The 27,512-nt window shown below is 46.7% G+C and overlaps 1 pseudogene; it reads left to right on the top strand.

Annotated features, from left to right (window-relative positions):
* Window positions 1-4,993: 4,993 nt before the first annotated feature.
* The window catches only part of LOC106393080, a 28,796-nt pseudogene continuing 6,277 nt past the window's right edge, over window positions 4,994-27,512 (top strand).

Raw genomic sequence — 27,512 nt, 5'->3', positions numbered from 1 at the left:
CGACGACATCGAGGAAAAGCGCGACCAAGCACTGCTCCGTATCCAAAATTACCAGCATCAAATCGAGAGCTACTACAACCAGAAGGTTAAGTCGCGTCCCCTCGAAATGGGAAATCTTGTTTTAAGAAAGGTCTTCGAAAATACTAAGGAGTGGAAAGCCGGCAAGCTTGGAGCCAACTGGGAAGGACCATACAAGATAGTCGAAGTCATCAAACCAGGAGTATACCGCCTCGAGACTTCAACAGGCGAAGCAGTACCGAGAGCTTGGAACTCCAAACATCTCCGCCTCTTCCATCCTTAGTCAAAACGAACACTTTACCGAGTAAATGCGCCACTAAGGCCACTTTTACTCGGTCTCCTAAAAAAAAAAAAAAAAAAAAAAACGAGTAAATGCGCCTCAAAAGCCACTTTTACTCGCAATCTAAGAACTACGAATGGCTTGATTCCCACAAAGGGATACGTAGGCAGCCCAAAAAAAAAAGGGGTCCAGCCGAAAAAAAAAAAAAATACAAACCCCCTCCCCGAGGAATCGACCTCCGAAGCAGACGATCACTTAAGCGGTGCCGACGCGAGCACGTCCCGGCTTCTCGAACAAGCGTATCGGTACTCGCGTCCCACTATGGATATGTCCTGATCAGACACGTATTCACGGGGGTCGACCATGTTGCGATTTAAACCAACACGACCGAGACAATGACTCCAACTCACCCTGTAATTTACTAAAGTAATGTTTGGCCCACCGAACGCTTGAAAATTACGCTAGGGTCGATTTGGAACCGTCAACGTCGAGGACTTATAACTAAACTCAAACGACGAACGATCGCGAGTCAAAGAAATCGACCGAGTCAAAGTCATGACGAGCTTAACAATACAACTGTCTCGAATACAATTAAACTCAAATGACGAACGATCGCGAGTCAAAGAAATCGACCAAGACAACGTCATAACGAGCCCAAAACTACAACGATTCGATATCTCGAATACTGTTACACCAAACAAATAGTCACTTCAAATCTTGACAAATCATGCATTTGATAGACGAGTACAATAAAAGACAAACAGATAATACGATTCGAAGAGTTGTAACGGAAGAACAACAAAGCAAAAGCCTCGAAAGGCGAAAGTCTAGAAGGCAACAACATAAATCCTCTGAGACTCAAAAGAAAACAACAAACAAGGAAAACTAAGCTTCCCGATCACTCTCGCGATCATTAAGGGCGGAAAGCTCCGAAGCCCTAACGCTCGATTCGCGGGCAATCGAAGAGACTTGCACCGCAGCATCCTCCGACACCTCGCCAGTGTTTTCCTCGCCATCCCGATGAGACTCTTCTGGAGGCAGCGAATCGCGACCCTCGACTGAAGTGTCCGAAAGCACGAGGACAGGAACGTTATTTCCATCGACTCGGGCTCCTCGACCAGGCACCCCTTCCTCAAGAACAGTCAAAGGGTTTTCGATAGGAAGCGTCGGTTCCTCGCGCCTTTCTCCGACCGGAAAAGTACACGAGACATGCAGATTCGCCGCGGTCTCCGGGTCAATTAAGCCAGCGTTGGAACCATACGGATCGAGACCCGCCAGAATCCGAGCATCCACAAACTGAGATTCCAACACGAGAGGAGAGAGTATAAAATCGCTTTCAGGGATCTCGCCAATCTTCAGCTGCTCAGCCTCTTGTTCGTACTTCCTCTCGTACTCGACGAACATATCGATAGAGGCTTGCGGTATGTCGTTCCCGGCTCCTTTCAAGGCCTCGAGGCACTTCCTAGTCCCGAAGGCTTGGCTGTGAAGTAACCGAGCCTCGTCGTAAGGACCCCGACGCTCCTCTCGAGAACGAATCCTGGCGAAGCAACGACTAGCCTTGGCGGTCATTTCCGCCTCAACCCTCCCCCTTTCTCTCGTCACCTCCAAGATTCTGGAGTCTCTCAGACGTTTCATCTCTCGCTCGTGCGTGGCAGCGAGCGAAGCCTTCTCGCTCTCGAGGTCAGCATTCTTCTGTTCAAGCTCGCGGATGGTTCTTCGAGACGACTCCAGCGCGGCTTTAAACTCATCGCGCCGAGCAACGGTGCGAGCCATCACCCCGTCGAGCTTCTGCAGATTGGCCCTTGACTCGTTCAGTTGACGAGCAGAAACCTCTTCCTTCTCAGCAAACTCTTTCTTGGCCAGCTCGAGCTCCCCCAAGGCTCCTTTAAGCGCCGTGTCGTATTTATCAATCACGACATTCATCGTGCTATCACCCTGAACACGCGACACAATGGAAATCGTGAGAGGTTAGGAGTCAAGGAATTTAAAAAAAAAAGGACCAAGCCGTTTACCAGCAGTTTGGCCCTTGCAGCTTCTTCGTATTCACCCCCGAAGATAAGGTCCTTCACAGCAGGAAGAGGTTTCGCCCTCCCTCTTAGTTGACAGAGAAACTCCCCACATTTCTCTGGAACGTACACTAAGGGAGCCGGTCCCTCATAATGGAAGTCGACCTTATCGGGAAAACTGAATCCGGGAGCACTCCTTAGGATAGCCGAGCCACGGGAAGAAGTACCGATCTGGACGGCCCCTCCTCCGACGGGAACTGGAGTTCTCTCGCGAGGAAACGTCAGGACAGGAGACCGCCTCTCATCATCGTCTTCGTCGTTTCCCCTCCTTATCAGGAGTGGCGACCCTTCGCTATCTTCCTCGGAATCACCCGAGCAGGCGGCGTTAAGAGAAGTGTCGCGTTCCCCTCCTTCGCTTACTCCCTCCTCGTCATTCCGTCCCTCCGAGGCTTCAGCCCCAGAACCCCCCTCTTCGGGCTGAATTTCTTCTCCTCGAGCATCCTCTTCCTCTTGCTCGATCTGCTCGTCAGCATCTTCCAACTGCTCGCCGGTGGACTTCTTCTTTTCTTCCGGGGCTCACTGGAAGGAGGGACATCACTTGTCTCCTCAGTACTCCTCCCGGCTCCCGAACCATCGCCTCTTTTTCTTTTCTTGCCCTTCCCCGCACTTCTGGCATCGGAAGGGAAAACCTCGTCAGAACGAGGAACCGCCGTTGAGGGCCCTTCCCCGCTAGTCAGCCCCAGCTGGGCCGCTATTATTGCGCTCAAATCAGGAAGAGTGCCCATCTTCTTCGCCTCGGTGATTTGTTTTTGGATGTCTTTCGGGAAGATGTCCAGTCGCTTAGCACGAATGGGAAGAACGGTCGGAAGGTCGGATCTCCACTCTCCTGAAAACATAAGGCAGAAGGGTCTGGACGCGACAGAAAAACTTGCGACTAAAAGAGCACTGTCTAGAGGTGCGAGAGAACGTACTTCGAGCGATTCGATCCTTAAGCTCACGGATCCTTTTGACGGAGATCTCAGACCAACGATAGACTCGAAGCAGAGCGACGGCGCGAACACTCCTCAAGAAATCTTCGGGATATGCTGGGGAGGTAGGATGGCCAACTGCATACAAAGCAAAAAAATGGTTGGTTAGAATCGACAAATCGCTTACGGTTCGCGACAGAGTATTCTACCGCAAGAACGGTTCCAAAGAACTCGGTAATCATCTTGGGGAGGCTCCTCGAAGGCCGAGCTGTCAGACTTAAGGAAGAAGTAGGAGCGCTGCCAATTCTGCGTCTTATTCGGATGACCGGCACACACATTGCAGTTCGGTCGCATCTTCACCGAGTAAGTGCCATCTTTCATGTCAGTTATCGAGGTCATCTCCTCGAACGACCTAACGCTCATCGGCATGCCGATCTGCTCCACCAAAACCGACAAAGTGACCGCTAGACGCAGCGAGCTATTCAGCAGCTAACTGATCGCGAGATCTCGACGTCTGGCGTATGCTGTGATCAGTCGCGGGATGGGGAACCAGCAACGAGTGTCTTCCTGAAAATAGGATTCGTACACCGTCTGGTACCCCATCGGAGGAGACCAGGGTCTCTGCGTTTCCATAGGCACAAGGAAGGTCACGCCTACGGCACCCGCGGCCCGAAGAACCCTCTTCACGCTTCCAAGAGTCGACTTTGTCTCCTCTACGCCTTCCCAGTCCTGACCGGCCAAGAAGGCAGGACGCAATAAATCGGGATGGAGTTGAGGAAGCTCTTCGAAAATCCCATCGGGGTAAAAAGTGGTCGGGAAGAACTCGGCCTCAGAATCATCGTCCTCCGAGAGACCAACCTCCGCAGGTCGAGCTCTCAGAGTGATCGAGTCAACGGGCATTGCCCCGCTCTGCCCGTCTCTCGAACATTCCATTGCATCCCTCGCAACGACGTTCTGACATCCTTCTCTCGCGAGTCTCGCAGCATCCGCAACCAGAAGTTGATGAGAGCGGGATAGATTCGCCGTGTCCATCATTGCCGCGCGATGAATCGCCTCCGGATCACCGACACGACCCCCGTCGGGATTCCTAGTCAGATTCGACGTCGCTGCGACTGCCTTTCCCTTCTGTTGCTTCGATAGCCTCTGACCCGACGACATTGCAGAACGGAACGGTGAAGAATGTTTCGAATGAATCTAACAACGCTTAGAGAGATAAAGGACAGAGAGAGAAAGTACCTTTGATCGCGGAGAAAAACTTGAAGAAATGAAGGGGGGTCTGCGTATTTATAAGGAAAAGAGAGAGGGGGGAACTCGAGGCGACATCATTAGGTCTATTCGGGCCCAAACGGGCCTCAAAATCCGCCCTAGAAACCCAGCGGACCCTCGCGACGTTTCGACTTCTCGGTTCATTAAAAAAAAAGAGATGGGGGAGAATTCGAGGTGTCGTCATTAAGCCTAAACGGGCCTAAATGGGCCTTGAAACTCTCCCAAATGTCCAGCGAACCCTCGCGACGAACCCTTCCTGCGACACGACGACCAAAAGAAGAGATAAAAGCCTCTACTGCTCGATTTCGAGAGAACAACGCAGTGCGACTCATCGACCAACCGTTCCAACCTTCCAACAGGCCTTCTATTCCCTCAAACCTCCAAACCTTAGAATCCATCACGAGCTGGAAAGCACTCCGCTCACTAATGGACTAGGGGGGGACTTACTGTAGAGGATGGATTTGACCATCCCACAAGGCCCGAGGAATAGGAAGGCCTGGCCCGAATTAGGAGGAGCGACGGCTCGATCGGTCGGCTCGAGAGTCAGGTCTCTCGGCTTGACTCTTGAGTACTTTTAGTTGATCATCATCGACTGAAGTACGTTCGGCTCAGCGGCTACTCGGATGCCTACGGGCTTCTCGGCCCAGCAGAGGAGGCCCACCAAGACGGCGTAAATTAGGTCAAGGGCGAGGCACCAGGACGCCTATATAAGGGAAAGGAGAGACGACGAGAAGAGGATACGAAATCATTGACTAACACTTGGCGGCTAGATTAGGGTTTTCACCTTTCTTCATCTCGCCGTTAGTTGTACTTTTCCGGTAGCTTATCGAGCCACCGACTTTCTTTCTGTCGCGTTCTCTTCTTTTCCCTTGTAACCGATTGAACGTTCTTTCTCCGACCATTAATAAGACGTCTTTGTTTAAACCCACATCTTATTTATTACCGTTTTTCGATCAAACAGTTACTTGAAGTCAATTCCCAATACCCATGGATTCACTTGTCTAAATTGATTAAAACCTTGTTGTATTGCTCTGTTTGCTATTGTTACTTGTCACACACTCACCACTATTGAATCTGCTTAGCTTAAGAAATGACTTGTATTCTCACTGATTCACATCACTAGGACTGGTTCAACATTCACCCCACTATACTACAACATTTGCAATAGGCAAAAACCCTATTATCATGAGTATAATGAAAGTTGTTATAGCACGGTTGAGAAATGGTGGTAGGGTCATGGTGACGGCAGAGTCTGAGTGGCGAGGAGGTGGTGTGGTCACGGCTTGGCAGTGATGGCTGTATGACTTAAAAAAACACAGATCAAAGCAGAGGAGAGAAGAGAATGAAGCAGAGGTAAAGAAGAGAAGGAAGAAGATAGTTTGATGATGGGGTTTTGCGTGTACATTTAGGTATTTGCCAAGCCACAGAGGACAAATTATTAGTAGGTTGGCTACATTTACTTTTTTTTTTTTTTTTTTTTTTTTTTGACAGCAAAAAGATTACAGACTCATATAGACCCTGTAAACCAAAGTGGTAACTCTGAATCCATGTGTACGACGAAAGACGGTTGTTGCCGAGCACTACGTGCCAAACTATCCGCCCTTGTATTCTCCGTCCTAGGTACATGAACAATATCTGAGTTGACGAAACTTCTTCTCAACAGCTTAATATCTTCCAGGTAGCTTTCAAATGCTGGCCATTCTTCTGGTTCTGAAACCATCTTCACCAATTGAGAACAATCCGTTGCAAACGTAACCTGAAACTGTCTTAAGTTTCTCATGCATTCCATTGCCCAAATTAATGCCTCCATCTCCGAATGAAGCGGTGAAAGACAAGCCCTTACATTCCTTGCTCCTAGTAAACCATCAAACCCTGATAATGTACTGAGCCAACCTTGTCCTGAAAATAGGTCGTTATCTTTCCAAGAACCATCTGTGAAACACCATCTTCCTGTGGTTCCTACGTTAGGCCTAACTTGTACTTCTTGTGCACACCTGTTGTTACTAACCTGTGCCTCAGCCCAAAGTGTTGATTCTAGTTCTGCTAATCGAAGTGTTTCCCTGGGATCAATATCAAGATTACTGAATACTTTATTGTTTCGACCCTTCCAAATGTACCATAGTATCCATGCAAACTGATGATCCTCCATCTTTGGATTAACTCTCCAAAATAGATGGTCCATATTAGCAAAAAGAGAGCCAATAGGAAAAATATTCGGATTTGATGGAATTTTAGATAGTGCCCAGACTTGACGAGCTGGGGGACATTCAAAAAACACATGGTTTATTGATTCTTCAGGATCACCACACCGTGCACAGCACGTATCTCCTTGTATTCCTCTTGCCCTTAGATTTTTCGTTACCGCCATACATCCTGATATCAACTGCCATAAAAAATGCTTTAACTTTGGAGGACACCTCACTTTCCAGCAGAAAGCTTTAAGTATATCAACATTGGGTCCATAAAATTCTGGTGGCTTTTCCTTATCAGGATAAATCCTTTCCACTTGGTACCCTGATTGTACTGTATATTTCCCATTCTTGGTGAAATGCCATCCATTCCTATCTTCCATCCGATTTCTACACAATGGTATACTTTCGATTATTTTTGCATCGTGTGGATCCACCAAATCCCTAATTGCCTGTAAATTCCATGTGCGGGATTCCGAATTAATGAGAGAATCCACTGTGAGCTCCGGGTAACTATTATGAAGGTTTTTGTTAGCTGGTCTCGGGCGAGTGGATGGGAGCCATGGATCATTCCATACTGAAATAGATGATCCTGTTCCCACCCTTTTAATTAGTCCTTTACAAACCAGAGATCTAGCAGAAGTAATACTCCTCCAGCCATATGACGGGGAATATGAGCGAATCGGATCCAGGGGCTACATTTACTTATAAGTTACTTTTTTGGTTTAGCTGCGATTTGGTTCACTATTTGTCTTTGTCGACTGAAACTTCTAAAGGCTATTGTTCATACAATCACTAATAATACACTGAAACTGAATAATAAAATTTTATTAAAAATACGAGTACATTCGATATAAACAAAATAGAAACTAATCAATGTTTTGAGTATTTAATCTAACCACAACAATAAAAACTTGAATAATACTTACTATGTACAAAAAAATTGAACAAACATTTAATAAATGTATACCATTTCAATCATTAAAATCGTATCATGCTAATAAAACTTTATAATCTCTAACAAGAATAATAAAAAATAAAGAAAAAGTTAGACATATGCGAAGATGATGTAAAATGTGTTCTCATTATAAAAAATATAACAAAAAAAAAGATAATAACTAAAATAATATTATGTAATTAAAATATATTTGACAGCAAATAAAAATACAAAAACAAGTGAAAATAAGCAAACATCAAAAATTAACTAAAATAGATATAATCATTCATCACTTAAAATGTCATATTCGCCTAAAACACCAAAACACAAACCAGCAAAACAAACAATAAACACTATTATAAACATCTTTTGGAAATACAAACCTAAAATACCAACCACCAAATCAAACAAAAATAAAAACCGAAATCACAAGTAAAGTATACCCCGCCCGCAGGGCGGGCCTATCCTAGTCATATTTATAAAAAAACTTTTCAAAAGAAAATTCGAAATTGTTTTTGTACATTTAAAAAAAATAATATTTATCTAAATATTTATTATATATATATATAGAAGGCGTTGTAATTATCTTTTATCTCTTTTCAAGAAATATATTTTGGTCATTTTGACTCTTAAATGCTAGTTTAGAAACAAAAATTTGTTTTCTGGTTATTTAAAGCTATTTCTTTATAAGAATATATTGTTTTCTTTCATTTAAAAAAAAAATATTACACAATTTATTTTAAAACATATCAAAATAACTAAAAAGGAAAAAACTGTAACAAAAGAACACAAAAACGAAGTACATGAGTAAAAATATAATTTAAGATGGAAAGTTTGTGAAATGGTAAAAAGACTTATCAGAAAAGGAGGTCAAATGATAAATCAATGGAAAAGTAAAAATAAAAAGGATAAATAAACTATCTATATCAACGAAAGGAAAAATAAAAATAAAAAATAAAACATTATACAACCGACTTCCAATCCTAAAGAGGATATATCAAAACCTATAAATATTGTTTAACCCCACGAAGTTTTCTTAAATCATAGAATTGTAGCTAGATCATAATGAAAGCCCTCTAGCTTCCCATCCAAGTGAACCATTGATGTCGAGAAAGCCATTAACAACCAAAAGGACTGTTTGAACCCACACTGTCAATAAACTAGTAAAAAGAAAATGACGAGTTCTTGTCGGTGGGTCAAGACAGAGACGTGTTTTATTAGATCAATGAGTCGAAACGGAGTTACAAAAAGAGAAAAGAGAGTGATCGGAATTAGTCCGGCGAAAGCTAGTTCGTCGAACCGTACAAGTCGGCGAGATGATAAGATATGAAACCCTAGATCTAACCGAAAGTGAGTGTAGTAATTTGCGTATCCCCTCATCGTTGCTTCTTCTCCTCCTTTTATAGACGATCTCCTGTTGACCTAATTCGCCTTGACCTAACGGGCCTTCTCGACGATTGGGCCGAGATGTCGGGCCGCTGAACCGAGTCGTCGACGGCTAAAAGTAGTCTGAAGTCGAGCTGACTACTGGTTCGCGAGTCGACGAGCCGAGCTCACATGTTTTGATCATGTGTCGGGACAATTATCATGTGGGTCTTTTGGGATAGTCAGATCCATACCCAACAAGGACATAGCGCTGATCGTTTCGAAGAATCTCTTCTCTACCAAAGCCAAACACTCGAACTCCGTTTTCTCAGTGTCGATAAACTCCGCGCTCACTTTGGCGGCTTCTGGTCCCGACGGTTCTTCAGTCTCCTATGAGATCCTCTCTGTAGAGGATGGATTTGACCATCCCACAAGGCCCGAGGAATAGGAAGGCCTGGCCCGGATTAGGAAGAGTGACGGCTTGATCGGTCGGCTCAAGAGTCAGGTCTCTCGGCTTGACTCTTGAGTATTTTTAGTTGATCATCATCGACTGAAGTACGTTCGGCTCAGCGGCTGCTCGGACGCCTACGGGCTTCTCGGCCCAGCAGAGGAGGCCCACCAAGATGGCGTAAATTAGGTCAAGGACGAGGTATCAGGACGTCTATATAAGTGAAAGCGGAGACAACGAGAAAAGGATCCGAAATCACTGACTAACACTTGACGGCTAGATTAGGGTTTTCACCTTTGCTTCATCTCGCCGTTAGTTGTACTTTTCCGGTAGCTCATCGAGCCCCCGGATTCCTTTCTGTCGCACTCTCTTCTTTTCCCTTGTAACCGACCGAACGTTTTTTCTCCGACCATTAATAAGACGTCTTTGTTTAAACCCACATCTTATTATTTACCGTTTTCCGATCAAACAGTTGGCACCCACCGTGGGGCCTGTTTGATCGGAAAACGGTAAATAATAAGATGTGAGTTTAAACAAAGACGTCTTATTAATGGTCGGAGAAAAAACATTCGGTCGGTTACAAGGGAAAAGAAGAGAGTGCGACAGAAAGGAATCCGGGGGCTCGATGAGCTACCGGAAAAGTACAACTAACGGCGAGATGAAGCAAAGGTGAAAACCCTAATCTAGCCGTCAAGTGTTAGTCAGTGATTTCGGATCCTTTTCTTGTTGTCTCCCCTTTCCCTTATATAGACATCCTGATACCTCGTCCTTGACCTAATTTACGCCATCTTGGTGGGCCTCCTCTGCTGGGCCGAGAAGCCCGTAGGCGTCCGAGCAGCCGCTGAGCCGAACGTACTTCAGTCGATGATGATCAACTAAAAATACTCAAGAGTCAAGCCGAGAGACCTGACTCTTAAGACGACCGATCGAGCCATCGCTCTTCCAAATCCAGACCAGGCCTTCCTATTCCTCGGGCCTTGTGGGATGGTCAAATCCATCCTCTACAGTAAGTCCCCCCCCAGTCCATTAGTGAGCGAAGTGCTTTCCAGCTCGTGATGGATTCTAAGGTTTGAAGGTTTGAGGGAATAGGAGGCCTGTCGGAAGGTTGGAGCGGTTGGTCGATGAGTCGCACAGCGTCGTTCTCTCGGAAGCGAGCAGTAGAGGCTTTTATGTCTTCTTTTAATCGTCGTGTCGCAGGAAAGGTTCTGGAATATTTCCACTCAAGGCCGATTAGTCGCGGATATTCAGGTCCCGACTGACATATCTAGATTAACCGTTGGTTTATTCTAATTTTAAGATGACCGACATCCGATTTAGACGAGAAGCCGAACCGTCGCGAGGGTCCGCTGGACATTTGGGAGAGTTTCAAGGCCCATTTAGGCCCGTTTAGGCTTAATGACGACACCTCGAATTCTCCCCTCTTTTTTTTTCTTTTAAATGTACCGAGAAGCCGAAACGTCGCGAGGGTCCGCTGGATTTTTAGGGAGAGTTTCGAGGCCCACCTAGGCCCGAATAGACCTAATAATGATGCCTCGAGTTCCCCCCTTCTCTTTTCCTTATAAATACGCCGATCCCCTCTCATTTCTTCAAGTTTCCTCCGCGATCAAAGGTACTTTCTCTCTCTCCTTTTATCTCTCTAAGTGTTATAATCTTCACTCGACGCGTTCTCCGCCGCCTTGTTCTATCATGTCGTCGGCTCAGGGGTTATCGAGGCAGCAAAAAGGGAAATCGGTTGCGGCGGCATCGGCTACGGCAAGGGGTTTTGGCGGAGGTTGTATCGGGGGTCTCGAGTCGACCCATCACGAGGCGATGATGGACACGGTCGATTTGTCTCGCTCCCAGAGATTTCTGGTCGCAGATGCCACACGGCTTGCGAGGTAAGGGAGCGAGAACGTTGTCGTGAGGGACGCGACGGAGTGTGCGAGAGACGGGCAGAGCGGGGCGGTGCCCGTTGATTCGATTATCTTTAGAGCTCGCGCAGTGGAGGGCGATCCTTCAGAAGACGACGACTCTGAAGCCGAGTTGTTTCCGACAACCTTCTATCCCGAAGGGATTTTTGAAGAGCTTCCACGACTACATCCCGACTTATTGCGCCCTGCTTTCGTGGCTGGTCAAGATTGGGACGATGTGGAGGAGACTAAGTCGACCCTGAGAAGCGTGAAGAGGGTTCTTCGGGCCCAGAACGCCACAGGCGTGACTTTCCTTATTCCTACGAAGGAGCAAAGACCTTGGTCTCCTCCGATCGGGTACCAAACAGTTTACGAATCTTATTTCCAGGACGACACTCGCTGTTGGTTCCCCATCCCGCGACTGATCACCGCGTACGCTAGGCGGCGAGATCTCGCGATTAGTCAGTTACTGAACGGCTCGCTGCGACTAGCCATCACTCTATCAGTTCTGGCGGAAGAGATCGACATGCCGATGAGCGTCAGGTCGTTCGAGGAGATGACCTCGATAACCGATATGAAGGACGGAACCTACTCGGTAAAGATGCGACCAAACTGCAACGTGTGCGCCGGTCATCCAAACAAAATGCAGAATTGGCAGCGCTCCTACTTCTTCATTAAGTCCGACGACTCGGCTTTCGAGGAGCCTCCTCGAGAGGACTATCGGGTCCTATGGAACCGTTCTTGTGGTAGAATATCTTGTCGCGAGCTACGTCTGATTCTGTTGATCTTAACGAAACTTTCTTTTTGTTGTGCTTGCAGTTGGCCATCCCACTTCTCCGGTCTATCCTGAAGATTTCCTAAAGAGCGTTCGAGCCATCGCTTTGCTTCGGATCTACCGTTGGTCCGCGATTACCGTCGAGAAGATTCGCGAGCTTAAGGATCGGATCGCTTGAAGTGCGTTCTCTCGCCGTTTCTAGTTATTCTTTCGATCGCAAAGTTTATTTATCGCGTCCTGACCTTTCTGCCTTATGTTTTCAGGAGAGTGGAGATCTGACCTTCCGACCGTTCTTCCTATTCGCACCAAGCGACTAGATATCTTCCCGAAGGACATCTAGAAGCAATTTTCTGAAGCAAAGAGGATGGGAACTCTTCCCGATTTGAGCGCGATGTTAGCCGCCCAGCTGGGACTGGCTAGCGAGGAAGGACCCTCAGCGACGGTTCCTCGCACGGTTTCCCCTTCTGGCGCTAGAAGCGCGGGGAAGGGTAAGAAAAGGAAGAGGGGCGGCTCGGGGGTCGAGGGGAGCGCCGAGGAGGCGAGCGACGTTCCTCCTTCTGGCGAACCCCATAAGAAAAAGAAGAAGAAGAAGAAGAGGACGAAGAGGTCTGTTGACGAGCAGTCGGAGAATCCCGAGGAGCCGACTGAGATTGAGGAGGGTGATGTTCAAGAAGAAGAACTTCAACCCGAAGAGGAGGATCCTGAGGCTGAAATCTCTGGAGAACGGGACGACGTGGCAGAAGCTGGCGAAGGGGAGGAATCTGAAATTTCTCTTAACGACACCCGTCCGGACGGTTCTGAAGATGACAGCGGGGAGTCGCCGCTTTTGATCAGGAGACGCAACAACGAGGTCGGCGATGAGGGGCGATCTCCTATTCTGGCGTCTTCTCGCGAGGGAACTCCGGCTCCCATTGGGGAAGGGGTCGCTCAGATCGGCACTTCTTCTCGCGGCTCCGCTATCTTGAGGAGGGTGCCCGGAGTCAACTTTCCAGACAAGGTTTCATTTCACTACGAGGGACCGGCCCCTCTAGTGTACGTCCCCGAGAAGTGTGGAGAGTTCCTTCGCCAATTAAGGGGGAGGGCGAAACCTTTGCCTGCTGTGAAGGACCTCATTTTTGGGGGTGAATACGAGGAAGCCGCGAGGGCCAAGCTGCTGGTAAATGACTCGGCCCCCCTTTTTTTTTTTTTTTTTTTTTGCTTTGTCCTTTAACTTTTTCTTACAATTTCATCTCCTCGTTTGTTTAGGGGGATAGTGCGACGAACGTCGTGATCGATAAGTACGACACTGCCCTGAAGGGAGCTTTGGGCGAACTCGAGCTGGCTAAGAAGGAGCACGCGGCGAAAGAGGAAGCTTCTGCTCACCAGCTGAACGCATCGAGGGCTGACGTCGAGAGGCTTAACGGGATGGTTGCTCGCATCATCGCTTGGAGAGATGAGCTCAAAGCCGAGTTGGAGGTATCTCGGGGAGTCGTTTGTGAGCTCGAGCGGAAGAACGCCGAACTTGAGGGCGAGAAGGTTTCGCTCGTTGAGTCTCATGAAAGAGAGATGAGGCGCCTCAGAGATTCCAGGATCCTGGAAGTGACGAGGGAAAGAGGAAGAGTCGAGGCCGAGATGGCCGCAAAAGCTAATCGTCGCTTCGCTAGGATTCGCTCCCGAGAAGAGCGACGAGGTCCCTATGAAGAGGCCCGGTTGCTTCATAGCCGAGCCTTCGGAACCAGGAAATGCCTCGAGGCTTTGAGGAGGGCTGGGAGCGACATCTCGCAAGCTACTATCGAGATATTCGCCGAGCAAGAGAAGAAATATGAGAAGGAAGCCGAGAGGCTTAGGGTGGGCGAGATACCCGAGGAAGATCTCACACTTTCTCCTCTCGTATTGGACTCTCAGTTTGTGGATGCTCGAACCTTGGCGAGTCTCGATCCATATGGGTCCAATGCCGGCTTGATCGATCCGGAGACTGCAGCGAGTCTTCACGTTCCGCCTACTCATCCGACTGAAGAACGGCGCGAAGACCCAGCGCCTCTTCTTGAAGGTCATTTGGCTGATCCAGAGGTCGTCCCGAGACCAGACGAAGCGCATGTTTCTCCGGCTGCTCGTGAGTCGAGCGTCAGGGCTTCGGAGCTCTCCGTCCTCAACGAACGCGAGAGTGATCGGGAAGCTTAGTCTTTTTTGTTTCAACTCGTCGAATTGTATTAACTGTTTTCCTTTAATTGTACTTGTCTATCAAATGCATGATTTCTCAAGATTCGAAGTGACTGTTTGCTTGATATAAACGTTGTCCGAGATATTGAATCGTCGTAGTGTTTAGCTCGTCATGACTTTGTCTCGGTCGATTTCTTTGACTCGCGATCGTTCGTCATTTGAGTTTGGTTGTTAATTATGAGTTTTCGACGTTGGCGGTTCCAAGTCGACCCTAACGTAATTTTCAAGCGTTCGGCGGGCCAAATCTTACTTAGCAAATTACAGGGTGAGTTGGAGTCACTGTCTCGGCCGTGTTGGTTTAAATCGCAACACGGTCGACTCCCGTGAACGCGTGTCTGATCAGGACATATCCAACGTGGGATGCGAGTACCAATACGCTTGTTCGGGAAGCCGGGGCATGCTCGTGTCGGCATCGCTTAAGTGATCGTCTGCTTCGGAGATCGATTCCTCGGGGAGGAGTTTTTTTTTTTTTTTTTTTCGGGCAAAGTAACGTCAGAACTATGGTCTTTAGCAACGACAGTTCTTCGTCAGGCGAGGAGCGCGAAGCTCTCGAGGTGACACCGGCTCCAGAGGTGACACCTACGCCTACACCAGTAACTCCACTTCCCCATCCTGCATCTATGGAAACTATCCTGGCACGCCTCGCCCTACAAGAAGCGGCGCAGAAGGCGACAGTTGACCAAATCACGGCGATAGCAAAGATCCTTGCTCCTCTCGCTGCAAACGCCGAAGCTTCAACGGTGCAGTATCGTCGACACCTGTTCGCCACAGAATGAACCACCGACTTGGCACCTACGCGGGATAACGATAACCAAGGCGCCGGTAACGACACCAACGCGCACACCGCAAGCGAACTAGCCGCGTTGAAACAGTCGGTCCTCGATATCAATTCGAAGATCCACCAGGTGACGACGTCCGCGCCCCAAATCGAGCATGTACTCGCGGAATCTCTTCGTACACCCTTCACGCAAAAGGTTACCGGCGTGCGGCTACAGAAGATGGAGAAACTCCGTCTTCCAACCTTCAAAGGTCTCTCTGACCCTTCTACTCACGTCACATCTTTCAACATAGCGATGCGACGCGCAAACCTGACAGACGAAGACAAAGACGCTGGCTTTTGCCAACTCTTCGTCGAAACCCTAGAAGGACCGTCCCTTACTTGGTTCACCGGCCTCAGAGAGAACTCCGTCGACTGTTTCCACGACCTCTCGACGGCTTTCCTTAAGAACTATATCATGTTCACCAACCAGGAAGCGACCGTGTCAGATTTGTGGAACCTCACTCACGCCAGCGACCAAAGTCTCCGCGACTTCATGGAAAAATTCAAAGCTATTGTCTCGAAGATTGATATTCCCGACCATATCGCCGTCGAATCTTTGATGAACACCTTGCACGTCGACTCCACATTCCGCCAGGATCTTTACCGATATCCGACAAAATCTGTCTCCGACGCCATCGCTCCCTCGCACAACTTTATCCGCATGTGTTGTAGGCACACGGGGGTAACCCACAAATTGATAAAAATGGTGGAACCAAGGTTTAAATCTGAAAACAAAGAGAACCGATTTTTATGAGTTTAGAGTTTTTATGATGCAAACAGAAACAAATATGAAAACGAATGAAATGATGATGATAATGATAATGATAAAAAGATAAATAAACAAAGGATAGGATGGAATCAAGCTGCTGGATGTGTATCACTCTCAGCTTGATTAGATGATGAACTGAAGTGGATTTGCGGAGGAAGGTTTGATTGAATCTCTCAATCTGATGGAATGATGGATCGAAGTGATTGACTCTCTCAATCTGTGTACTGAGCTTGTTTGATTTGCACAAACAAACTAGACTCACGAAATCAATAAGACAACAAAGAATCTCTCTTTGAATCCTAAAGACCGTTATTTTATACAAAGAACAACTTTGATAAAACTGAATAAACTTTCTATTAACTTGGTGATTAAGGGTGTCTCTTTAGAATGACTATATAAGAGCTTATATAATGCTCTGGAAAATAATTCTAACGTTCATAAGAAGAAAAGAAAGGAAACAAATCAAGCAAACTAACAAAATCGGAAACTAGCCGTTGGAGCCTTTTATGGGATTTTGGCTCCAAGTGAGAAACTTGATTCTTCTTGAACCTGGACGGTTTAAGGGGATAAGAGAGCTTCCTTGGGATCTTCTGGATGGCTTGAAAGGTTCTGATCTCGTGCCTGCTCTGAAGAGAAAAGAGCTGTTGGACATTAATGTCGGTTTGCTCCAAATAAGGCAGGTTTGAGTAAATGAGGATCCTCCTGATCCAATGGTTGCTGGTGCATGGTATGAACTTGTAGAACTCCTCCTGGACTCCTAGAATATCTCCTGATTGTTTTAAATGATCTCCTGGTCGCCAATGTCTGGTTTGAAGCTGATTGAACCGGTTTGCTTCCAATTGAGGCAAGTGTAGAACTGGTTTGACCGGTTTTGGAGATTGGATCATAACTTCATAATTCCGTGGCCATTTCTCCTGATCTTGGGCTTTCTGGAAAGCTGATAAACTCCTATTAACTCCTATGATGGGCTTTGCTTCAGGACGCTCCTTATTTGAGCTTGAATCTCCTTCTAAAGTCGGGTACTCGCAGATGGACGGGCTGAGAAACCTCTGACTTGTAAAATTCATAACTTCTGTCTCCGTGAATATTTTGGCCCAATTCCAATTGACCTGAACTCCTTCTTGAGTGTAGAATCCATAAAAAATAGCCTCGTCATTTAAACCCTCCTCGTTTGTAATATATGTCATTTTTAGTGCACATATGTCCTGGCTGGCGCCTTGGCTGGTTTAGTAGGGCTTTGGGTTAACCTCTGGTTCAGTTGCTGATCTGATGACCACATCATCCCCTCCCTCTTGACAAGGTTTTGACCTCGAAACTGTATAATCTGCACCAAGATAGAGCAAGTCAGCTGTCATTCTCTTTTGAGATTCTAAAGCCTTACCTTGGTAATGTTTTGGTTTTGCTTCTTTAAGCAATATGGACTGCATTGTCTCTTGAACAATCTTCTGGTCCATCACAAGAGTCACGCCTGGTGGTTATTCTTCTTTAAATTCTTGCTCCTTAAGTCCTGTTACAACACCCTTTGACAAAGACAAGTGCATTATACAAGAATTTGGAACCAATAAATCATATTGAATAAAACTATCACTTTTCAAAGATAAATCTGTTTTCTTTTCTAGTGATGTCTCTATCAATACTTGGTTTCTTGGACAAACTACAGCAAAGTGTCCTCTTTTATGACATCTATAACATGTCTGATCTTTTAAATTTTTAGAGTTAGAAGACTTACATTGGCTTGTTGTCTCTTCTTTCTTTGGGCTTGGAATCTCTTTATTCCTTAAGTCATGGACAGCTTTTGATCTCAACAAGGATTGGGTGATCGTGTCTTTCTGAACCTCAGGACCTGTCTTAACATCCTTGGACAAAGACAAGTGACTCATACCAGTGGGAGATGATTTATAAACAAATTTATCAAGTATAAGACTTACCTTGGCCTGCTCTTGAAAAATCGGTTTGTCTGATTTTTCTTTGTGTCTGGCCAACGTGTATTGGCTGACAAGGTTCTTCTTCTCCATGGCCTTTGGGACCTCATAAGGTTGGTATTTATCATATAAAATCATGGGCATCTGGCTTGGCCGAATCTGGTCTTGATAGATCAAGCTTCTATGGCCTTGTTGTGGCACAACTTTCTTTGCCTCTTTGGACACACCATTTGAAAATCTCCTTGCGTATTTTCTTCTGGTTTCTTGCGTGGGAAGTGTAGTCACATACTTCCTGATCATAACATCTTTAAGATCTTTCCAGTTGGTGACAACCTCTTCTGGACTTTTACCATGTGTCTTATCTACTCTTTTCCACCATGAGTAAGCTTTTCCGGAAAGTTGCTTGATGGCATGAGCTAGCCTCTCCTTCTTTGGCACGCCATAGTATGTAAACCAATCATCCATGGTTCTTTCCCATGTTAGATACTCACTTGACCAACTGCTTCCTGAAAAAGAATAAATACTAACATCATCAGCAGAGTTATAATCATGATAAGAATAATTTGAGTATTCATGAGTATAAGAAGTTTGGTGTTTGGTGATCCATGAAGGATCTGGTGGCTTGGGCTCAACATAGCCAGCATCTAGTGCATCTCCAAATCTTCTTTCTCCATGTGGTGGTCGTCTGCCTTGTGGCTTATTTCTTTTTCCCAACTGAGCAATATTATCATGGAGCTCTTGTGTAGCTACTAAGTGTTGGTTCAGTCTGGTCTTCATGATTTGGCTGTGTCTCTCCTCTTCCATTGCTTCCTGAAAACAATCTCAAAGATCAAGTGAAAGATATGGGAAGTTTTGGTTGAACCAAAATAAGTAAACAAAATGCAATCTATTAAAACTAAACCGAGAAACTATGCAATTATGAACCGAAATGAAATAAATTATGCAAAATGATTTTTCTTTTGGTTTTCTTAATGCAAATCTCGAAATAAAACAATAATAAATGACAATTAACACAAATGAAAAGAAAATATGGAAAGCAAACTAATGCTGAATTTTTGTTTTTGAATTTTCTTTGGATGAAATGCAACAATTAAATATGCAAATGATATAAACTAAAGCTTAAAAATATTTTCTTTTTCTTTTCTGATGCAATCACGAAATGTACAAGTAGAAATGGTATGAAACAATAACTAGGATGATTTCTTTTGGCTTTTGAATTTATGAATGCAAATGAAAAGGAATCAAATTCAAAACAGAAATTTTTATGGGATTTTCTTTTATGGAAACTAATGAATGCAAACAACTATGACTTTTTTTTTTGAATTTTCGTGGATCAAACTAAATAAAAACTTCTTCTTTCTTTTTCTTTTATGGTTTATAGGAATGATGAACAGCAAGAACAGAAAAATATGAAGCAACAAAACTTGAAACAAAAAGACAGTTTTTATGGATTTTCGGTTTATGAATGGAAAAACAAATGCAAGCAATAAATGATGCAAGGATAGAATGACCTGATTCAGGAGCTTGAGCTCTGATACCAAAATGTTGTAGGCACACGGGGGTAACCCACGAATTGATAAAAATGGTGGAACCAAGGTTTAAATCTGAAAACAAAGAGAACCGATTTTTATGAGTTTAGAGTTTTTATGATGCAAACAGAAACAAATATGAAAACGAATGAAATGATGATGATAATGATAATGATAAAATGATAAATAAACAAAGGATAGGATGGAATCAAGCTGCTGGATGTGTATCACTCTCAGCTTGATTAGATGATGAACTGAAGTGGATTTGCGGAGGAAGGTTTGATTGAATCTCTCAATCTGATGGAATGATGGATCGAAGTGATTGACTCTCTCAATCTGTGTACTGAGCTTGTTTGATTTGCACAAATAAACTAGACTCACGAAATCAATAAGACAACAAAGAATCTCTCTTTGAATCCTAAAGACCGTTATTTTATACAAAGAACAACTTTGATAAAACTGAATAAACTTTCTATTAACTTGGTGATTAAGGGTGTCTTTTTAGTATGACTATCTAAGAGCTTATATAATGCTCTGGAAACTAATTCTAACGTTCATAAGAAGAAAAGAAAGGAAACAAATCAAGCAAACTAACAAAATCGGAAACTAGCCGTTGGAGCCTTTTATGGGATTTTGGCTCCAAGTGAGAAACTTGATTCTTCTTGAACCTGGACGGTTTAAGGGGATAAGAGAGCTTCCTTGGGATCTTCTGGATGGCTTGAAAGGTTCTGATCTCGTGCCTGCTCTGAAGAGAAAAGAGCTGTTGGACATTAATGTCGGTTTGCTCCAAATAAGGCAGGTTTGAGTAAATGAGGATCCTCCTGATCCAATGGTTGCTGGTGCATGGTATGAACTTGTAGAACTCCTCCTGTACTCCTAGAATATCTCCTGATTGTTTTAAATGATCTCCTGGTCGCCAATGTCTGGTTTGAAGCTTATTGAACCGGTTTGCTTCCAATTGAGGCAAGTGTAGAACTGGTTTGACCGGTTTTGGAGATTGGATCATAACTTCATAATTCCGTGGCCATTTCTCCTGATCTTGGGCTTTCTGGAAAGCTGATAAACTCCTCTTAACTCCTATGATGGGCTTTGCTTCAGGACGCTCCTTATTTGAGCTTGAATCTCCTTCTAAAGTCGGGTACTCGCAGATGGACGGGCTGAGAAACCTCTGACTTGTAAAATTCATAACTTCTGTCTCCGTGAATATTTTGGCCCAATTCCAATTGGCCTGAACTTCTTCTTGAGTGTAGAATCCATAACAATTAGCCTCGTCATTTAACCCTCCCCGTTTGTAATATATGTCATTTTTAGTGCACATATGTCCTGGCTGGCGCCTTGGCTGGTTGAGTAGGACTTTGGGTTGACCTCTGGTTCAGTTGCTGATCTGATGACCACATCAGCATGGAAGAAGACACCAGAGAAAAGTTCGCAAAAGAAGCAGCAGCGAGACAGCGATCCTCCCGAATGAACGACACCCGCCCCGAGCCTCGCCAGCACTCCTCCAGTGGAAATACCACTCAGAAGCGAGGCTACGTTAGCTCGGTCGATGATGAGGAATCTCCAAAATCAGCAGCCATCACGCGAGAGAAAGGCTGGAACCACTGGGATCGAGACTCCGCTCCGAAGCAATCAATCCCAACCGAACCAGCGAGTTCAAACTCCGAGGAGCCGAAAAAATGGTGCCTCTACCACAAAAGGGATTCCCATGACATGAAGGAATGCAAGGTCCTCATCAGGCAGTTTTTCGACGGGATCACTAATGGGACAATCCAAATGCCCACTTCTCCTACGACACCGAAAAACACTAAAAGCTGGAGTAAGAATAAGGAGAAGAAGGCACAGAAGTCCCAAAAGAACACGGCCCCGAGCGAGGAAAGAGCAAGCCCTGAGCGCACTCCCGTCAACAACGTCGGCCCCGCCAACGATTCGTCAGAAGACGAACACCCGCGTCGCCGGCGACGAGTGGAAGTCATACTCTCTCGCCCTTGCGACTCCTCTGATGACGACGTCCCGACAGTGCAACCAGATCTGCGCGATAAATTGGACAGCAAGGATAAGCAGTCCCTCGCTCCCTCGAAAGCAGATAAAGACCTACGCATTCTATTGAAGCGAAAAAGCACCACGAACGAAAAAACAGGAACCACCGACCTCCGTGCGACCATCTCAAAATGCAACGCTCAGAGAGTCGGTCAAACTGGCGACCTTCGTGACCAGCTCAATTCGAAGGCCGACGACCTGCGAATCCAACTCAACCGTTCGAAAGGGTCCGATCTGCGACGACGTCTTGAGTCAAAAAAGAAACAGCCCGCAGAAATTCCTACATTCGAGAACAAAACTGACGATTTGAGGAAGCAACTCGAATCAATGCGAGCTAACCGAGCCCCGCACATTAGTGTCATAATGGGCGGATCACCACCTTGCGGTGACTCGGTTCGAGCCGTCAAAGATTACAAACGTCAAGCAACCACCTCTCAGAAGTGGCCTTCTTCAGTCGAAAATGATCACCAGATCAATTTTTTGGCACTAGACACCAAGGGCGTCCACATGCCACATAACGATCCTCTCCTCGTCGACCTTGACATCGGCGAATGTCTGGTCGCAAAAGTCCTTATTGATACCGGCAGCTCAGTCGATCTCATCTTTCGCGACACACTCGACAAAATGGGAGTTGATTTAAGGGATATGAAGCCTTCCTCTCGCACGCTCACCGGCTTCAACGGAGCCTCGGAGCAAATGATCGGGACAATTCGCCTTCCAGTTTACGCAGGTGGTATAACCCGCACCGTCAAGTTCTCCGTCATCCGCGCCAAAGCACCCTATAATGCCATACTCGGAACACCATGGCTGCATTCCATGAAAGCCGTCCCTTCAACTTATCATCAATGCATCAAATTTCCCGGAAAAGACGGCAAAACTCAGACGATTCGGGGAGATCAACAAGCCGCAAGAGAACTACTGATCGCAACTGTAAATATGCAGCAACAAGCTTCCCTTGTCAACTCCGTCAGTAAACCACTCAACAAGATATACCCTCAGAAGGAAGAAGTTCGCGAAGTCGCAATTGATGAATCCGACCCGACGAAAATCATCCGAGTTGGCGTCTACCTGTCCGACGACGTATGTTCAAGGATCATCTCTTTCATCAAAGACAATGCCTCGACGTTCGCCTGGAAGACTTCCGACATGAAGGGGATCGACCCCGCAGTTACCTCTCATGAACTGCACGTCGATACGACGTTCAAACCCATCCGACAGAAGCGACGAAAACTCGGTCCAGAACGATCTAAAGCCGTAAACGAAGAAGTCGGCAGGCTCCTCGACGCAGGTTTCATAACCGAATTCCGATACCCCGAATGGTTGGCTAACCCAATTGTCGTCAAAAAGAAAAACGGCAAATGGCGCATATGCGTCGACTTCACGGACCTCAACAAGGCGTGCCCAAAAGACAGTTACCCACTCCATCATATCGATCGTCTCGTCGAATCAACTGCTGGTAACGAACTCCTAACCTTCATGGACGCTTTCTCGGGATACAACCATATCTTGATGCATCCCGACGATCGCGAGAAGACGGCATTCATCACCGACAGAGGGACCTACTGCTACAAGGTGATGTCCTTCGGGCTAAAGAATGCCGGCGCGACTTATCAGCGACTCGTCAACCGAATGTTCGCTGATCAGCTAGGCAACACCATGGAAGTGTACATCGACGACATGTTAGTCAAATCGCCCAAGGCCGACGATCACCTAAACAACTTACGCGACTGCTTTAGGATCTTGAATGACTACGGGATGAAGCTCAACCCAGCCAAGTGTACCTTTGGTGTCACTTCGGGAGAATTCCTCGGCTACATTGTCACTCAACGAGGAATCGAGGCTAACCCCAAGCAGATCTCAGCGATCCTCGATCTTCCAAGCCCAAAGAACAGCCGCGAAGTACAGCGACTAACCGGAAGCATAGCAGCCCTCAACAGGTTCATCTCGCGATCAACCGACAAGTGTCTTCCCTTCTACGAGCTACTATGGGGCAACAAGAGGTTCGTCTGGGACGAAAAGTGCGAAGAGGCGTTCAATCAACTCAAGCACTACCTCACAACCCCCCCAGTACTATCAAAGCCAGAAGCCAGCGACACATTGTCTCTCTACATAGCCGTCACATCCTCCGCTGTCAGCAGCGTGCTCATTCGAGAAGATCGGGGAGAACAGAAACCAATCTTTTACACAAGTAAAAGAATGACCGAGCCGGAGACGAGATACCCAACACTCGAAAAGATGGCCTTAGCTGTCGTCACCTCGGCCAGGAAACTGCGACCCTACTTTCAGTCGCACACGATTGAAGTGCTCTCAAACCAACCACTCCGAACGGTTATGCAGAATACCAACCAGTCAGGACGGTTGACTAAATGGGCGATGGAGCTGAGCGAACATGACATCATGTACAAGAATCGCACAGCAGTAAAGTCACAGGTCCTTGCAGACTTCTTGATCGAGTTAACACCAGAGCTGGAGCAAGACCTCATCCTACCAAGTGTAAACTAGATCCTCCACGTCGACGGTTCATCCACGAGTAAAGGGTCGGGGGCAGGAGTGAAACTGCAATCACCAACAGGAGAACTCATCCGGCAGTCATTCAGTTTTGGTTTTGCGGCGTCAAACAACGAAGCTGAGTACGAGTCCCTCATCGCAGGGCTCCGCCTTGCCAAGGCAGTAAAGGCCAAAAGAATCAGCGCTTACTACGACTCTCAACTTGTTGTAAGCCAGTACCTCGGCAATTACGACGTCCGCAATGTAAGGATGGACGCCTACCTCAAACTCATCCAAGACCTCACGCGAGACTTCGAGTTCTTCGAACTCACGAAGGTTCCTCGCGGAGAAAATGTCTGTGCCGACGCCCTCGCTGCTCTAGGAAGCAAGCTACACGATCAAGTCAAGAGGACAATCCCAATCCATAAAATCGAGAAACCGAGCATCGACATGAAGGCGGAACAGACTGCAATTGCAGCAGCGATTAGCGAAGAGATGGACATCGACGAAGCAGAACCTCCTTCGCAGGATGATCAGCCAACAGATTGGCGCAAGGAACTCATCGATTATCTCGCTGAAGGTTTATTGCCCACCGAGAAATGGGACGCGCGGCGACTGAAGTGACGTAGTGCACACTACGTTGTCATGGACGGGGAACTACACCGATGGACCGCGACGAAGGTGCTACTCAAATGTATCTTCGGCGAAGAAACGAAACTAGTCATGGCCGAAACACATGAAGGAGCAGCAGGCAATCACTCGGGCGGACGAGCTCTTGCATTAAAAGTGATGAATCTCGGATTCTACTGGCCAACCATGAACGCCGACTGCGAGAGATACGTGCGCAAGTGCGACAAATGCCAGCGTCACGCTCCCACCTTACACAGCCCAACACAGTTCCTTCATACCCTAACTGCTCCATATCCATTCATGCGATGGGGAATGGACATCATCGGTCCAATGCCGGCATCTCGCCAAAAGAAGTTCATCATGGTCCTCACAGACTACTTCACCAAGTGGGTTGAAGCCGAAGCCTATGCCAGCATCACCGACAAGGAGGTGCAAAACTTCGTCTGGAAGAACATAATCTGCCGACACGGGCTCCCATACGAGATCATCACAGACAACGGTTCACAATTCATCTCGCATCATTTCAAGGGATTCTGCGACAGATGGCGCATTCGACTCAACATGTCGACCCCGAGAAACCCGCAGAGTAACGGCCAAGCTGAGTCGACGAACAAGACCATCATCGACGGTCTGAAGAAACGACTCGACTTAAAGAAGGGTTGCTGGGCGGATGAACTAGATGGTGTCATGTGGTCCCACAGAACAACTCCTCGCGGAGCGACGAAGGCTACGCCCTTCTCAATGGCCTACGGCGTCGAGGCAATGGCTCCCGCAGAAGTGAATGTGATGAGTTTGCGCCGATCACGAATGCCAGAAAACGTCAAACTCAACCGTGACATGCTGCTCGACGCACTCGACGACATCGAGGAAAAGCGCGACCAAGCACTACTCCGTATCCAAAATTACCAGCATCAAATCGAGAGCTACTACAACCAAAAGGTTAAGTCGCGTCCCCTCAAAATGGGCAATCTTGTTTTAAGAAAGGTCTTCGAAAATACTAAGGAGTGGAAAGCCGGCAAGCTTGGAGCCAATTGGGAAGGACCATACAAGATAGTCAAAGTCATCAAACCAGGAGTATACCGCCTCGAGACTTCAACGGGCGAAGCAGTACCGAGAGCTTGGAACTCCAAACATCTCCTTCTCTTCCATCCTTAGTCAAGACGAACACTTTACCGAGTAAATGCGCCACTAAGGCCACTTTTACTCGGTCTCTTAAAAAAAAAAAAAAAAAAAGGGCGAAAGAACGACCAAAGGTCACATTCTCTCGCTAAAAAAAAAAAAAAAAAAAAAAGAGTAAATGCGCCTCAAAAGCCACTTTTACTCGCAATCTAAGAACTACGAATGACTTGATTCCCACAAAGGGATACGTAGGCAGCCCAAAAGAAAAAGGGGTCCAGCCGAAAAAAAAAAAAAAAAAAAAAAAAACTCCTCCCCGAGGAATCGATCTCCGAAGCAGACGATCACTTAAGCGATGCCGACACGAGCATGCCCCGGCTTCCCGAACAAGCGTATTGGTACTCGCATCCCACGTTGGATATGTTCTGATCAGGCACGCGTTCACGGGAGCCGACCGTGTTGCGATTTAAACCAACACGGCCGAGACAATGACTCCAACTCACCCTGTAATTTGCTAAGTAAGATTTGGCCCGCCGAACGCTTGAAAATTACGTTAGGGTCGACTTGGAACCGTCAAAGTCGAAAACTCATAATTAACAACCAAACTCAAATGACGAACGGTCGCGAGTCAAACAAATCGACCGAGACAAAGTCATGACGAGCTAAACACTACGACGATTCAATATCTCGGACAACGTTTATACCAAGCAAACAGTCACTTCGAATCTTAAGAAATCATGCATTTGATAGACAAGTACAATTAAAGGAAAACAGTTAATACAATTCGACGAGTTGGAACAAAACAGAAGAAAACACAACAAAGTAGAAGCCTCGAAAGGCAAAAATCCAAAGGCAACAACACAAGTCCTACGAGACTCAAAAGAAACAACAAACAAAAAAGACTAAGCTTCCCGATCACTCTCGCGTTTGTTGAGGACTGAGAGCTCCGAAGCCCTGACGCTCGACTCACGAGCAGCCGGAGAAACATGCGCTTCGTCTAGTCTCGGGACGACCTCTGGATCAGCCAAAGGACCTTCAAGAAGAGGCGCTGGGTCTTCGCGCCGTTCTTCAGTCGGATGAGTAGGCGGAACGTGAAGACTCGCTGCAGTCTCCGGATCGATCAAGCCGGCGTTGGAACCATATGGATCGAGACTCGCCAAGGTTCGAGCATCCACAAACTGAGAGTCCAATACGAGAGGAGAAAGTGTGAGATCTTCCTCGGGTATCTCGCCCACCCTAAGCCTCTCGGCTTCCTCCTCGTATTTCTTCTCTTGCTCGGCGAATATCTCGATAGTAGCTTGCGAGATGTCGCTCCCAGCCCTCCTCAAAGCCTCGAGGCATTTCCTGGTTCCGAAGGCTTGGCTAGTAAGCAACCGGGCCTCTTCATAGGGACCTCGTCGCTCTTCTCAGGAGCGAATCCTAGCGAAGAGACGATTAGCTTTTGCGGCCATCTCGGCCTCGACTCTTCCTCTTTCCCTCGTCACTTCCAGGATCCTGGAATCTCTGAGGCACCTCATCTCTCTTTCATGAGACTCAACGAGCGAAACCTTCTCGCCCTCAAGTTCGGCGTTCTTCCGCTCGAGCTCACAAACGACTCCCCGAGATACCTCCAACTCGGCTTTGAGCTCATCACTCCGAGCGATGATGCGAGCAACCATCCCGTTAAGCCTCTCGACGTCAGCCCTCGATGCGTTCAGCTGGCGAGCAGAAGCTTCCTCTTTCGCCGCGTGCTCCTTCTTAGCCAGCTCGAGTTCGCCCAAAGCTCCCTTCAGGGCAGTGTCATACTTATCGATCACGACGTTCGTCGCACTATCCCCCTAAACAAACGAGGAGATGAAAATTGTAAGAAAAAGTTAAAGGAC

This window comes from Brassica napus, chromosome C1 (genome assembly GCF_020379485.1).
Source record: "Brassica napus cultivar Da-Ae chromosome C1, Da-Ae, whole genome shotgun sequence".
In the NCBI taxonomy this organism is placed as follows: Eukaryota; Viridiplantae; Streptophyta; class Magnoliopsida; order Brassicales; family Brassicaceae; genus Brassica; species Brassica napus.
This window is presented reverse-complemented; position numbering and strand designations above follow the sequence as displayed.